This window comes from Wyeomyia smithii, chromosome 2 (assembly GCF_029784165.1).
Source record: "Wyeomyia smithii strain HCP4-BCI-WySm-NY-G18 chromosome 2, ASM2978416v1, whole genome shotgun sequence".
Classification (NCBI taxonomy): Eukaryota; Metazoa; Arthropoda; class Insecta; order Diptera; family Culicidae; genus Wyeomyia; species Wyeomyia smithii.
The window spans coordinates 223,604,876-223,617,206 of NC_073695.1; the positions used below are offsets into that span (position 1 = coordinate 223,604,876).

Below are 12,331 nucleotides of genomic sequence, written 5' to 3' on the forward strand. Positions count from 1 at the left end.
AAATGAAGCACATAAAATAAGGAAAACAACTTCATAAAAGTTTTACCCTCCAGCTAAGAAAACTACTTGGTAGAGCAGGCACTAGCAAAAGAAACATGGATATTTATGCCATCTTGCAGTGTTTCGGTGTCATCCCCTTCAACCGGAGTGAAATTGCATCAGTCTTGCGGCTGAAGCACCTTCCGATGTTGACGTAGACCAACTTTGCTCCTTCGAATCTCTCGTTCCATCTACCTCTAATAATGTAATTACATTCTTAAAGCGTCTGCTTCGCCACAGCCAGTAACAAAATTCAATGGTAAAAAGTATTTTTCTATTTACTTACTATCATCTGCGATGATAAAAAGCAACTCCGGCGCCTTTAAGTTCCTATGCCCGGCTTCAAAGCCACTTTGTAATGGACTTATTTTTTCAGTTTTTTCACCACGGCAAAACAACTTCAGGAGTCAGCCTATTTTGCTGCAACCTCCACCAGACAGTGCGCAGTGCATACAACACTAGCGGCAAACTCCACCGATATGGGAAAACGACTCCCACCGACTTTTCTCCCACCTTTTCTGCATCAGTGCGGAGCCTACACAGTAAAACTACCTCGAGTAGCAGCAGCAGGACGAAGACGTATTTGTTGATCCTGTTTGCCTATTTCTTATTCAATAAGAAAACTATTTCAAGCACTTTTGTAGCCACTCAACCTCGGCTCGGGCGAAGGCACTTGAGCCGGTGTGCATCGGAGAGAAGCAACACCCTTCCTGGGATGAAGAAGACCGAGGAGCTTTTTTTTCATAAATCTTGCACTGCTGCCAAGGCGAGCGGATTATTCAATTTTCATATTCATGGGAAATGGAAAGTGTCACAAGTTAGAAAACTTATTTGCGCCGGTTGCTGTGAGACGCGAGATGAAATTGCATTATACCATTTGATTGAGAAGTTGTCTAGAGAGATTTTGGTATTCTTCCCGATGTACTGAAAAGGAAGCGGCTAGTGCGGGACTAGTCCTTCTAATGTGTCTTCTTTTGAATCGAAAATGTGTTCATAATATTCATAATTTAGGCACCAGTTTCAACCAAAAAATTTTTTCATCACACAGCCCCGTTAACTTTCATTGTCACAATTATGCACGGTCCATATATCAGCTAGTTCACTGCCTGTCAGGAAGGGACCCAATTACCTTTATGTGGGGCAGTAAACTTTCAGAAACTTTCCTCCTTACTCAACCATCGAATTTTAGCCTCAAAAGGAAATGAATGGCTCGCTATAAATATAAAGCCTTCATAATGTTTGCTGCCTTCCACATAACACCACACTAACCTGGAAAGCCGCTGATAAGTACCGACCTCCTATTTCACCGTGTAATTTCATTAAAAGTTTCAAGCACTCATTATGTGATATTGTTACATAATGACGTTTTCCACTGCGTCGCCCGCTTGTTCGTCACCAGTCCCTGAGGAGGGCGACAAACTTAGCTGCTCGTAAAGAAAGAGAAAAAACTTCGCAACCCACTTCAGCGTTCAGCCAGGTGAAAGGCTTAACATGCCAGGCAGACAGCACTCCGCTGAGATTTTCTCCGACCAAAGGACTTGGGCGCCATCACATCGCCGGCGAAAATATTACCTTCGTTGGCGTGCTCCATCGGGACAAAAAATTGCTTTTCGACATTCTGGACAATTTCCGGCCGGGCTGAAGACGTCGATGATGACGATGATGACGATGGTGACGACGACGAGCGACGTCTTCATCGCTGGGCGCTGCAATGAAAAAAGTTCAATCGTTTCGGTCTTTCGCGTCAACATGACCGATACCGCAGCAGTGGCGAAGCGTCAATCCACCAGCGACCGATTGACGGCGGCTGGGAATACCGCTGGGTGGGTGTGACTAGCATAGTTACGAGTAAAAATCGACCCAATTGGCGCAGGACAATATGGAGCGGTTTATTATACCGTCTCGTTGAGGAAAGGAAGTTAGTTGGATGATATTACTTTGTGAGTTGTTAAGTCTGAATCTTGCAACTTTACCATCAAAGTTTGTTTGAATAGTATTCGGAAAAAATCATATATCAAAAAGAAGTATTACCGGAAGTTATTTGTCACGTAATAAGCGTGTGAAAGTTTGTTACGTCAGAACGTCCATCAAATTACCTCTACTTCAATCAGTTTTATTGAATTGTGCCACAAATCAATTTTAATATCCTTCACACTGACAAATTTATGCAAAAATATATAATGAACCCTACAAAAGATACAGATCTGTCCCATGAAAAATAATTATACATTCCAATGATAGTAGTCCCTAAACGGCCTGTAAATTCCTTCTCTTTTTAGGCAAGCAGCATTTGTCGGCCGTCGCCCAGAATGCTCCATTATACTTTTTGCTCGGTTGGTTAAAAAAAAATTTCATTCATCTATTACCACTTTCAACAATACCTCAACGGAAATTTTTGCTTTGAATTTCAGTGATTTCAGAGTGCTTTAAAGTTTGTTTATGATACGAGATATTGGAGGAAAATTATTTTTATCTGGTTTGGTACTGAACGTTTTCATACCAAGTTTGACCATTTCTGGTTCAAATGAAACGTTGCACCTATATTTGGCGTTGCAAACTAAATATTTTCCACAAATTAACTTTTGTTTTCAAGCACATTGTGTATGCTTGAGAGTTATAATGTGCTGGAAAACAGGCCAAAAATGCATTTAGTCTAAGAACAAATTCAGTAAAAGATTTGATACTAATACTGATTTGATACTATTCGAATACTTGTTTTTCCTATGGCATTCAAAAATCGCAAACTTTCTTGTTATTATGAAAGCAATAACGAAAAAATCTCCCTTTTGTAACAAATTTGTTACTGAAAAAGTAATAGCATTCATCTCTAGTGAAGAACCAACAAATACATACTGTCGTATATTTTGAACACTTTATTAGTTTCTCCCATCTCCAATTCATCCGGTGTGCGTATATTAGTTTGGTCATCGTACGCATACGGAGTAAACGCTTTTTTTCGGCAGAGGTTTGCGGTGTTTACGATAGCGACGCAGCAGATCAACTGAAATAAAAAAAACTCATATTTTCCATTAGTTCAAAACTGCCGTTCCAAGCATAACTGTCCCAGCGTACATAAGGTTTGTGTAGAACATAGGACAACTATGCTTGGAACGGCAGAAAAATAGTTAAAAAGTGTGTTGGGTATCTAAACTATCATTTTAATGAGTATTTTGATTTCAGTGCAAACGGGAACGTTTATTCCGAAAAAAACATGTTTTCAGCGCTAAAAATCGTATTGCACTTTTTTTTTCGGCAAAGTTAAGCTTTGTGTATCAAAAATCGATTTTTCAATGACCGGGAAATTTAATAACGAACATTTAAAAAAGCTGAAGAGGTTGTTCATAAGACACGACCGCAACGTTAACGTAGAATACGACAGCCTGTCTTAAGTCAAGGATTTCCTTGCAATAGGTGTGGGAATACATTCAACGGGGTTAATCAATTTAGTGGTCTCTCCGCTCCAGATGACGTTTGCATCTACAGACGGCACCGGTAACGAGAATGAACAACAGCAGAAGCTATGTTGTACATTCTTTTGGCCGCTATGCAGTTTCACTTGCTGCCGTATCCTAATCAAGAATGAAATTGAATGGTTTTGAGGCTTTCTTTTGTATCAGGTTGCACTGAGACAGCTTAATTTATGCAGCGGCTACGAAGAGGTTCTACACGAGGGTCATTAGTGCATTGCCTAGGTTTAATACGAACACCACCCAAAATCTTGCGAACACCGAACCGGTCAACAAGCCCATCTTCTTGCTTTTTGGGTTTCAATTCCAATTGAAATCAACGATACTCAAAAATACTTGCAGCAAAAGAGTATGAATATACAGGAGTGTGCTAACAAGTCAATGACATTACATAAGCTTTTGACCTTGAAAATTGTGGAATGAGATCTAAAGTATGCAGAAAAAGTGTACTGTTTTAGGAATTGACCCAGACCCACAAAAACGTGTTCGTCGAAAGAAGAAAATGCCAGGTTTAGAAGCACAGACGCTGGACTAAGATATGAGGAAGAATTAAGACGAGCAATGATATCATCAGTTGACAGGATGATCCAGGAAATCGCCATAAGATCTCAACAGATTAATGAGGAATACGCTTTTTTTAACACTCGACATTCTTTTGGATCCTGTTGCGGAGCTAGATCTAGAGAAGGCTTCAGAAGAAATCGATAGGGACAAATTCATTATTGAACGAAAACGGCTCCAAGAGTACGTTTCGGTTTCAACAGAATTCAACAATATTCATCTAGGTGGAGCTATTGCTTCCGCTGTGAGTTTTATTCATAGGTATAAATTGATCGATTCGGTACCAAACATAGAAATCGCTTTCACGATGGGAATTAGTATTGCAGCTTCGAAAAAAGTTTCTCTAAAATTGATCAAGAACTATTTGAGGTCAACGATGAGTAACATGAGATTAACAAATCTTACCATTTTATCTATCGAACGTAAAATAACTGATTCCCAGTGGTGGGCAACGCTAACTGGAAAATTTAGCTCGATAATCACTAACATCGATAATCGCTAACATAGTAATACATAGATTGTCATATGGATATGTTTATTGCTCAAAAAAAACAAATGAATATTATTACTTTTGAGTGTTATTTACAATAAAAGTGAGCAAAATCATTCCAAATCGCCTGGATATACGCGAAAATTTAATCGACCATTTTTGATTTGAATGAAACTTTGCACACGTATCTGGCTTAGCAAACTGAGCATTTTTCACAGGTGGAGAGATTTTTTACACCCATGAGTTACATTCTAGAAATGCGTTTGCCTTTTAACATAAGTTTTATTCGAAGCATTGTAGCCCAGAAACCGTTGGTTGTATAGAAAAACTGTCTGAGAATGAGTTGTAGGGAGCTAAAAATGCACAATGAAAAAAATACACACTGTACAAAAAAAAATTTTTTGACCAAAAAAAATTAAAAATAAACAATAAATTTCAATTAAACAATAAATAGAGTTGAATTTTTTTTTTAAAGAAACTTGACGTTAATACGCAACTTTTTAAAAAAAAGTCCAGGATGGAGAAATGAAAAATAATTTTTTTATGGTAGATAAATTTTTTTATGAAAATTTTATTTCAAACATTTTTCAAAATATTTGTATTCTGATGATTTTAAAAGATGCAGAGAGTCAACTTGAATCAAAAAGCTCTTGGTAGTAAACATTTAAATGGCATTGGTTTTCGAGTTATTTCTAATTTAGGCTCGAAAAATTATAATTCTTTAGGAAAATACACGTTTTTCTTAATTTGGCCATGATTTTCCAGCAAAAACCATAGGTTCATTGGAATGCTTGATCAAAAATATACAATTCATTCTTTGACAACAAAACGATTGGGCGAACGGTTCTCAAGAAAAAAGTTAAATGTTCTAAGTGATAAAAGTATATATAATAATCAAATATTAATTTTCGAGTTTTATTATCTTAGTAACATATTTTTTATGACAAAGATACTTTACAGAACTAGTTTCACCTTATATTTTATATACATCATAAGTAAATGATTCGTCATCTTTTGAAAACAGCTTCGTTTGTATCTTATTTTCTGAAGTCGGAACAAAAGAGTATTACTTTTGTGTGGCAGCTATCATTATAGATTTTTTGAAAATATTGCTCCATTCTGTTACTCCTTGTTCATATTCTTCATATGATACCCAACTAAATGACATTTTTGATGAATTTTTATTATTTTGCTGATTAGACCAATCATACAATTCTTTTGCGCTTGTAATGGGATGTTCATGTTCTTTAGCTAAACTTGCATTTCGTGCCATTCGTTTGAATATGCCACCAATTGCATCGCATGGGCCTTTAACATGAGAAGTCGCAAAAAATGCCACTCTGCATCGACGTTATATTTTGTTTTGAACTTGCAAAGACTTGCAAAGTTTTTTCTAATTTTATATTGTGAGGCAGCTCCATCAGACAATAATATCACTTTTTTTCAACTCTATTGTTGATTTCAAAAAACTCATTAATTTGGCAATGAACACCTGAACCGCAACAGTATCATGATGGAGTACTTCCGATATTATGATGAAGCTGATATTCTTAAGTGTTGAATAGTTGTGAATAGTAAACAACTAAGGGATGAATGGTGGCTTGACTATCATTCCAATAAGAACACGAATCACAAATTGATAAAGACGTATTAAAATGAGCTTAACTGTTCAATATTTTTAATTTTGCAACTAAACGTTTTCGTTCAATTTGCGCAAGCTTGATGAGCACCGATGATCAGGAAAGGGTTTACAGTATTTGGACTTTGTGTATTCCATTTTCACTTTATTCATCTACACAAAATGCAAACTGTTACTAACACATCTGGAGTAGTGCAATCGTATTTATATACGAAAACAGATATTATAGGTAACCCAGTAGTTATTGGTTGCGTACTTTACAAACAGTTATTATTAGTAAACAAGTAGGTAGTGTTGCACGACAAACATACTTTTTTATAAAACATTCGGCAAGGGGAAACGTGTAGGTAGGCTAAGGTTTAGCGCTTGAGTTATTTATCCAATAGTTTTGTTGTCAAAGAATGAATTGTATATTTTTGATCAAGCATTCCAATGAACGTATGGATTTTGCTGGAGAACCATGGACAAATTAAGAAAAACGTGTATTTTCCGAAATATTAATGATTTTTCGAGCCTAAATTTAAATTAACTCGAAAACCGATGCCTCTAGAATGTTTACTACCAAGAGCTTTTTGATTCAAAATTACTCTCTGCATCTTTTAAAATCATCAGAATACAAATATTTTGAAAAATGTTTAAATTAGAATTTTTATAAAAAAATTAAACTAGCATAAAAAAATATTTTTCATTTCTCCATCCTGAACTTTTTTAGAAAAGTTGCGTATTAACGTCAATTTTATTGAAAAAAAATTAAAAAAAAAATTCAACTCTTATTTTTTTAAATTGAAATTTAATGTTTATTTTTAATTTGTTTGGTCAAAAAAAATTTTTTGGTACAGTGTATATTTTTTTATGATGCATTTTTAATTCCCTACAACTCATTCTCAGACAGTTTTTCTATACAACCAACGGTTTCTGGGCTACAATGCTTCGAATAAAACCTATGCCAAATGGCATACGCCCTTTTAGAATATAACTCATGGATGTAAAAAATCTCTCCATCTGTGAAGAATGCTCAGTTTGCTAAGCCAAATACGAGTGCAAAGTTTCATTTAAATCAAAAATGGTCGATATTCGACCATAGATCATTTGGCGCGATCTTCCTCAGGTTCAAAATTCATAAAACAATCATACTTGAGAATTTTGTGAATATGAGGAGCAACAAAAGTGATTCTACAACAACAACATCGCACGCTAGCCTGGGGGCTAATGCGGTCTCGATCAACTAGGTTAGTTGAGATAATTCGTTATCGATATCGTTTTCGGCACATTTTGCATGTTGTAGGATAAGTACAACGATACACCGTGCCCCAGTGCTGAGTCAAGAAAATTTCCAGCTCGAAAAGATCATCGACCTGATCGGGAATCGAACCCGATATCACAACCGTGTGGGAGAGCTAGCCGACCGACATCGCTAACCACAGAACCACGGGGACCACACAAAAGTGATTCTGTTTCTATGTAATATAAATGTTTTTAAAATCTCAAATATAATCTGATTGGAAAAGGAGAACCGAAGTTGCGCCTGGCAATATGCAGAATTTTTGAAGTAGAATACTTCTCTCAGGAAGTTCGGCTACATAGGGATGTGAAATGAAAATCTAAAACCGAAAAATCACAGGAGGGTTGTGTGCAAAGCCACGACCGCGAGGTTGAAGTAGAATACTTTTACACAGCTCTACTTACGGCTGCACATTAACCTACGGCCGGGCGAAACGGTTCACGCCGCTTTTCGCATTTAGCCTGGCAGAGGCCTAATGTGCACGGCCAACACAGTAGAAAGGTGTTTTCACATTGAAAATTAGACACGGCTTTACTGGAGTAAGTGTTGGAAAATGCATCTACCGCTAATACCGCCGATATCGTACGAAAGCGCTTCGTTTCATGTGGGGAATAATATCAACAACGAAAAATGACGCGCGTCTAAGCACACCCGAACTGTTTCGCCATGCCGCTTCCATTTACTTCCTTATAACATCCGCCTCATGGAAGTACCGGCTGCACTTACCGCTGAGGCTGTTACCATACTGCTACTGGTACCCAAAACTATTAACTCTTCAAATTAGGTGTTTTACTTGTTCTCAAAAGAACAATTGTTCAATTCCATATCGGATAAAATGCAATCGCAGCTCTGTAATATTACCGACAGTAATATTCTTCTGAACAAAATGATCCAACTTTTCCATTAGAGGAAGTGCCGGCTGATGTACGGCTAAAATCTCGCCCGATCGCTCGCGTTGGCGTTCGTTCTCAGGCAGAGGCCTGAGACGTGATGACCAACCACAGGGCAAGTGATTTGTTTAATTTGAAGGCAGCCATAGGCGCAACCCGCTGATATGTTCTGTTACCGCTGAGTGCTGATATCTGCTGCTGTTGCTGTCAACGTTGCGGACGGTCCATCCAGCTCACCTTCCGACTAATGAATGTAGCTAGTTTTCCCAGAAACACTCTTTTATAGCCGAAGGGTGCTACGTAATAGGCCACGCCCTATCAGTTCAGTTGTTCCATTCCCTAATGTTCTTCAGACAAATTATTCCACAATTCGCATTTGATTTTTGTATTCAGCAAATAAACACCGATGGTGCTCTCACACACGCAACGGTTTTAACCCGTATCTTATTGCGGTTTGTAACATCAAGCGATTTCGTTTGCTCGCTGTTGCGTGTTGCATCATGTTGCAACTTGGCAGCTGGGAGACGACGAAATTCTGTTTATGCTGATTGATTGAATCGTCTTCATATTAGCTCTGCATTGTCGAACTAACTGCTTTTGTGAATGCGTTCTAACAGGGCAGTTTGTTATTCAATGTCGGTTATGCTGATCGCAGCCTTTGCGCTGCCCCTACAGCGGGGGGTTTACTAAATAAAGTGAAAGTTAGATAACTACAACAGAATTTGATTGCACAGAATGTCTGCTTGTGTTGATGCCAGAAAATTATTAACCTTCAATTATTTTTTTATTTGCCTTAAAAAAAAAGCATTTTGCGGTTCAAAATCGGTTGCTAATTACAACCTTTTAGCTGCCCTAACATTGGGGGAATTAAGATACACGGACAACATGCACTGTGGAAGCTATTTCACATTCAGTAAATTAGACGGGTGAGACAAATTTAAATTGCTAGGATGCAACACAGAATGCTTGTTCGCGGTGACAAAAATTATTAACTTTCAATGACTTGTTTATTTGCCTTCAAAAAGGCATTTTGATGTTCAAAATTGGATTTTCTGATGGCAATCTTCATGCTGCCCCAACACGGAGGGAATAATGGCCGTCTGGCGACACACGCTGAGAAAAACCGCGCTGCTCCTGAGACGTGGTGACCAACCACAGGGCTAGTGCTGCTGCTAAGGAAGGACGACTGCTGTTGTCGCTGTCTAGAACTATTATGAGCGGCTCCGGCTGAAACAGGCTCTTATATAGGCCAAATAGCATGTTTTCAATTGCAAGGTATATGATCCTGTCGACCGTGCTTGGGAAGCAAGCATATAACGACCAATCAGAGGTCGAATTTTTCGTTTTGACAAGGCTTGACTATTTTCAATAGTACAATAGTGTGAATAATAAAATTACAATTATCTTATTTTGGGAAGAATCTTAGAAGATTTTCCAATCTATTGCTGCAAGAACGGAGGAAATCCATCGAATACTAACCGATTTATTAGCATTTAAAATTGGACATATTTTTCACTTTTTTCGGTTTTAGATTTTCATTTCACATCCCTATGTAGCCGAACTTCCTGAGAGAAGTATTCTACTTCAAAAAGTGAAAAATATGTCCAATTTTAAATGCTAATAAATCGGTTAGTATTCGATGGATTTCCTCCGTTCTTGCAGCAATAGATTGGAAAATCTTCTAAGATTCTTCCCAAAATAAGATAATTGTAATTTTATTATTCACACTATTGTACTATTGAAAATAGTCAAGCCTTGTCAAAACGAAAAATTCGACCTCTGATTGGTCGTTATATGCTTGCTTCCCAAGCACGGTCGACAGGATCATATACCTTGCAATTGAAAACATGCTATTTGGCCTATATAAGAGCCTGTTTCAGCCGGAGCCGCTCATAATAGTTCTAGACAGCGACAACAGCAGTCGTCCTTCCTTAGCAGCAGCACTAGCCCTGTGGTTGGTCACCACGTCTCAGGAGCAGCGCGGTTTTTCTCAGCGTGTGTCGCCAGACAGCCATTATTCCCTCCGTGTTGGGGCAGCATGAAGATTGCCATCAGAAAATCCAATTTTGAACATCAAAATGCCTTTTTGAAGGCAAATAAACAAGTCATTGAAAGTTAATCATTTTTGTCAACGCAAGCAAGCATTCTGTGTTGCATCCTAGCAATTTAAATTTGTCTCACCCGTCTAATTTACTGAATGTGAAATAGCTTCCACAGTGCATGTTGTCCGTGTATCTTAATTCCCCCAATGTTAGGGCAGCTCAAAGGTTGTAATTAGCAACCGATTTTGAACCGCAAAATGCTTTTTTTTAAGGCAAATAAAAAAATAATTGAAGGTTAATAATTTTCTGGCATCAACACAAGCAGACATTCTGTGCAATCAAATTCTGTTGTAGTTATCTAACTTTCACTTTATTTAGTAAACCCCCCGCTGTAGGGGCAGCGCAAAGGCTGCGATCAGCATAACCGACATTGAATAACAAACTGCCCTGTTAGAACGCATTCACAAAAGCAGTTAGTTCGACTATGCAGAGCTAATATGAAGACGATTCAATCAATCAGCATAAACAGAATTTCGTCGTCTCCCAGCTGCCAAGTTGCAACATGATGCAACACGCAACAGCGAGCAAACGAAATCGCTTGATGTTACAAACCGCAATAAGATACGGGTTAAAACCGTTGCGTGTGTGAGAGCACCATCGGTGTTTATTTGCTGAATACAAAAATCAAATGCGAATTGTGGAATAATTTGTCTGAAGAACATTAGGGAATGGAACAACTGAACTGATAGGGCGTGGCCTATTACGTAGCACCCTTCGGCTATAAAAGAGTGTTTCTGGGAAAACTAGCTACATTCATTAGTCGGAAGGTGAGCTGGATGGACCGTCCGCAACGTTGACAGCAGCAGCAGCAGATATCAGCACTCAGCGGTAACAGAACATATCAGCGGGTTGCGCCTATGGCTGCCTTCAAATTAAACAAATCACTTGCCCTGTGGTTGGTCATCACGTCTCAGGCCTCTGCCTGAGAACGAACGCCAACGCGAGCGATCGGGCGAGATTTTAGCCGTACATCAGCCGGCACTTCCTCTAATGGAAAAGTTGGATCATTTTGTTCAGAAGAATATTACTGTCGGTAATATTACAGAGCTGCGATTGCATTTTATCCGATATGGAATTGAACATTGTTCTTTTGAGAACAAGTAAAACACCTAATTTGAAGAGTTAATAGTTTTGGGTACCAGTAGCAGTATGGTAACAGCCTCAGCGGTAAGTGCAGCCGGTACTTCCATGAGGCGAATGTTATAAGGAAGTAAATGGAAGCGGCATGGCGAAACAGTTCGGGTGTGCTTAGACGCGCGTCATTTTTCGTTGTTGATATTATTCCCCACATGAAACGAAGCGCTTTCGTACGATATCGGCGGTATTAGCGGTAGATTCATTTTCCAACACTTACTCCAGTAAAGCCGTGTCTAATTTTCAATGTGAAAACACCTTTCTACTGTGTTGGCCGTGCACATTAGGCCTCTGCCAGGCTAAATGCGAAAAGCGGCGTGAACCGTTTCGCCCGGCCGTAGGTTAATGTGCAGCCGTAAGTAGAGCTGTGTAAAAGTATTCTACTTCAACCTCGCGGTCGTGGCTTTGCACACAACCCTCCTGTGATTTTTGTCATTCCAAAAATTTAATCTTGATCACCTTGAGCTTGTTCTCCAGAATGCTCCTGTAGCTTATACGATAACTTGGACCCCGTCCTAGAGTAAAAAACTGAAAAAAAAGATTTCAGTTAGATTGAACCCAGATTTACGAAAAAATACGACAGCTGTCATTAATTTTTCAACCGAGCACTCAGTGGTGCCGTTCTTGGCAAAAATTACCGAGACCTGGCAATAAAGTTTCAGTGTGTACTCTCCGCCGCTGCTGCTCGTTGCTAGTAAACTGAGCTTGCTAGAGGAGGAGCAGTCTC

At 38.7% G+C, this 12,331-nt stretch overlaps 1 protein-coding gene across 1 annotated transcript in view; it reads left to right on the forward strand.

Moving 5' to 3' along the window:
- The window catches only part of LOC129720431 (uncharacterized), a 323,854-nt gene that overhangs the window by 231,147 nt on the left and 80,376 nt on the right, over positions 1-12,331 (forward strand). The gene's annotated exons all lie outside the window — the stretch shown is intronic.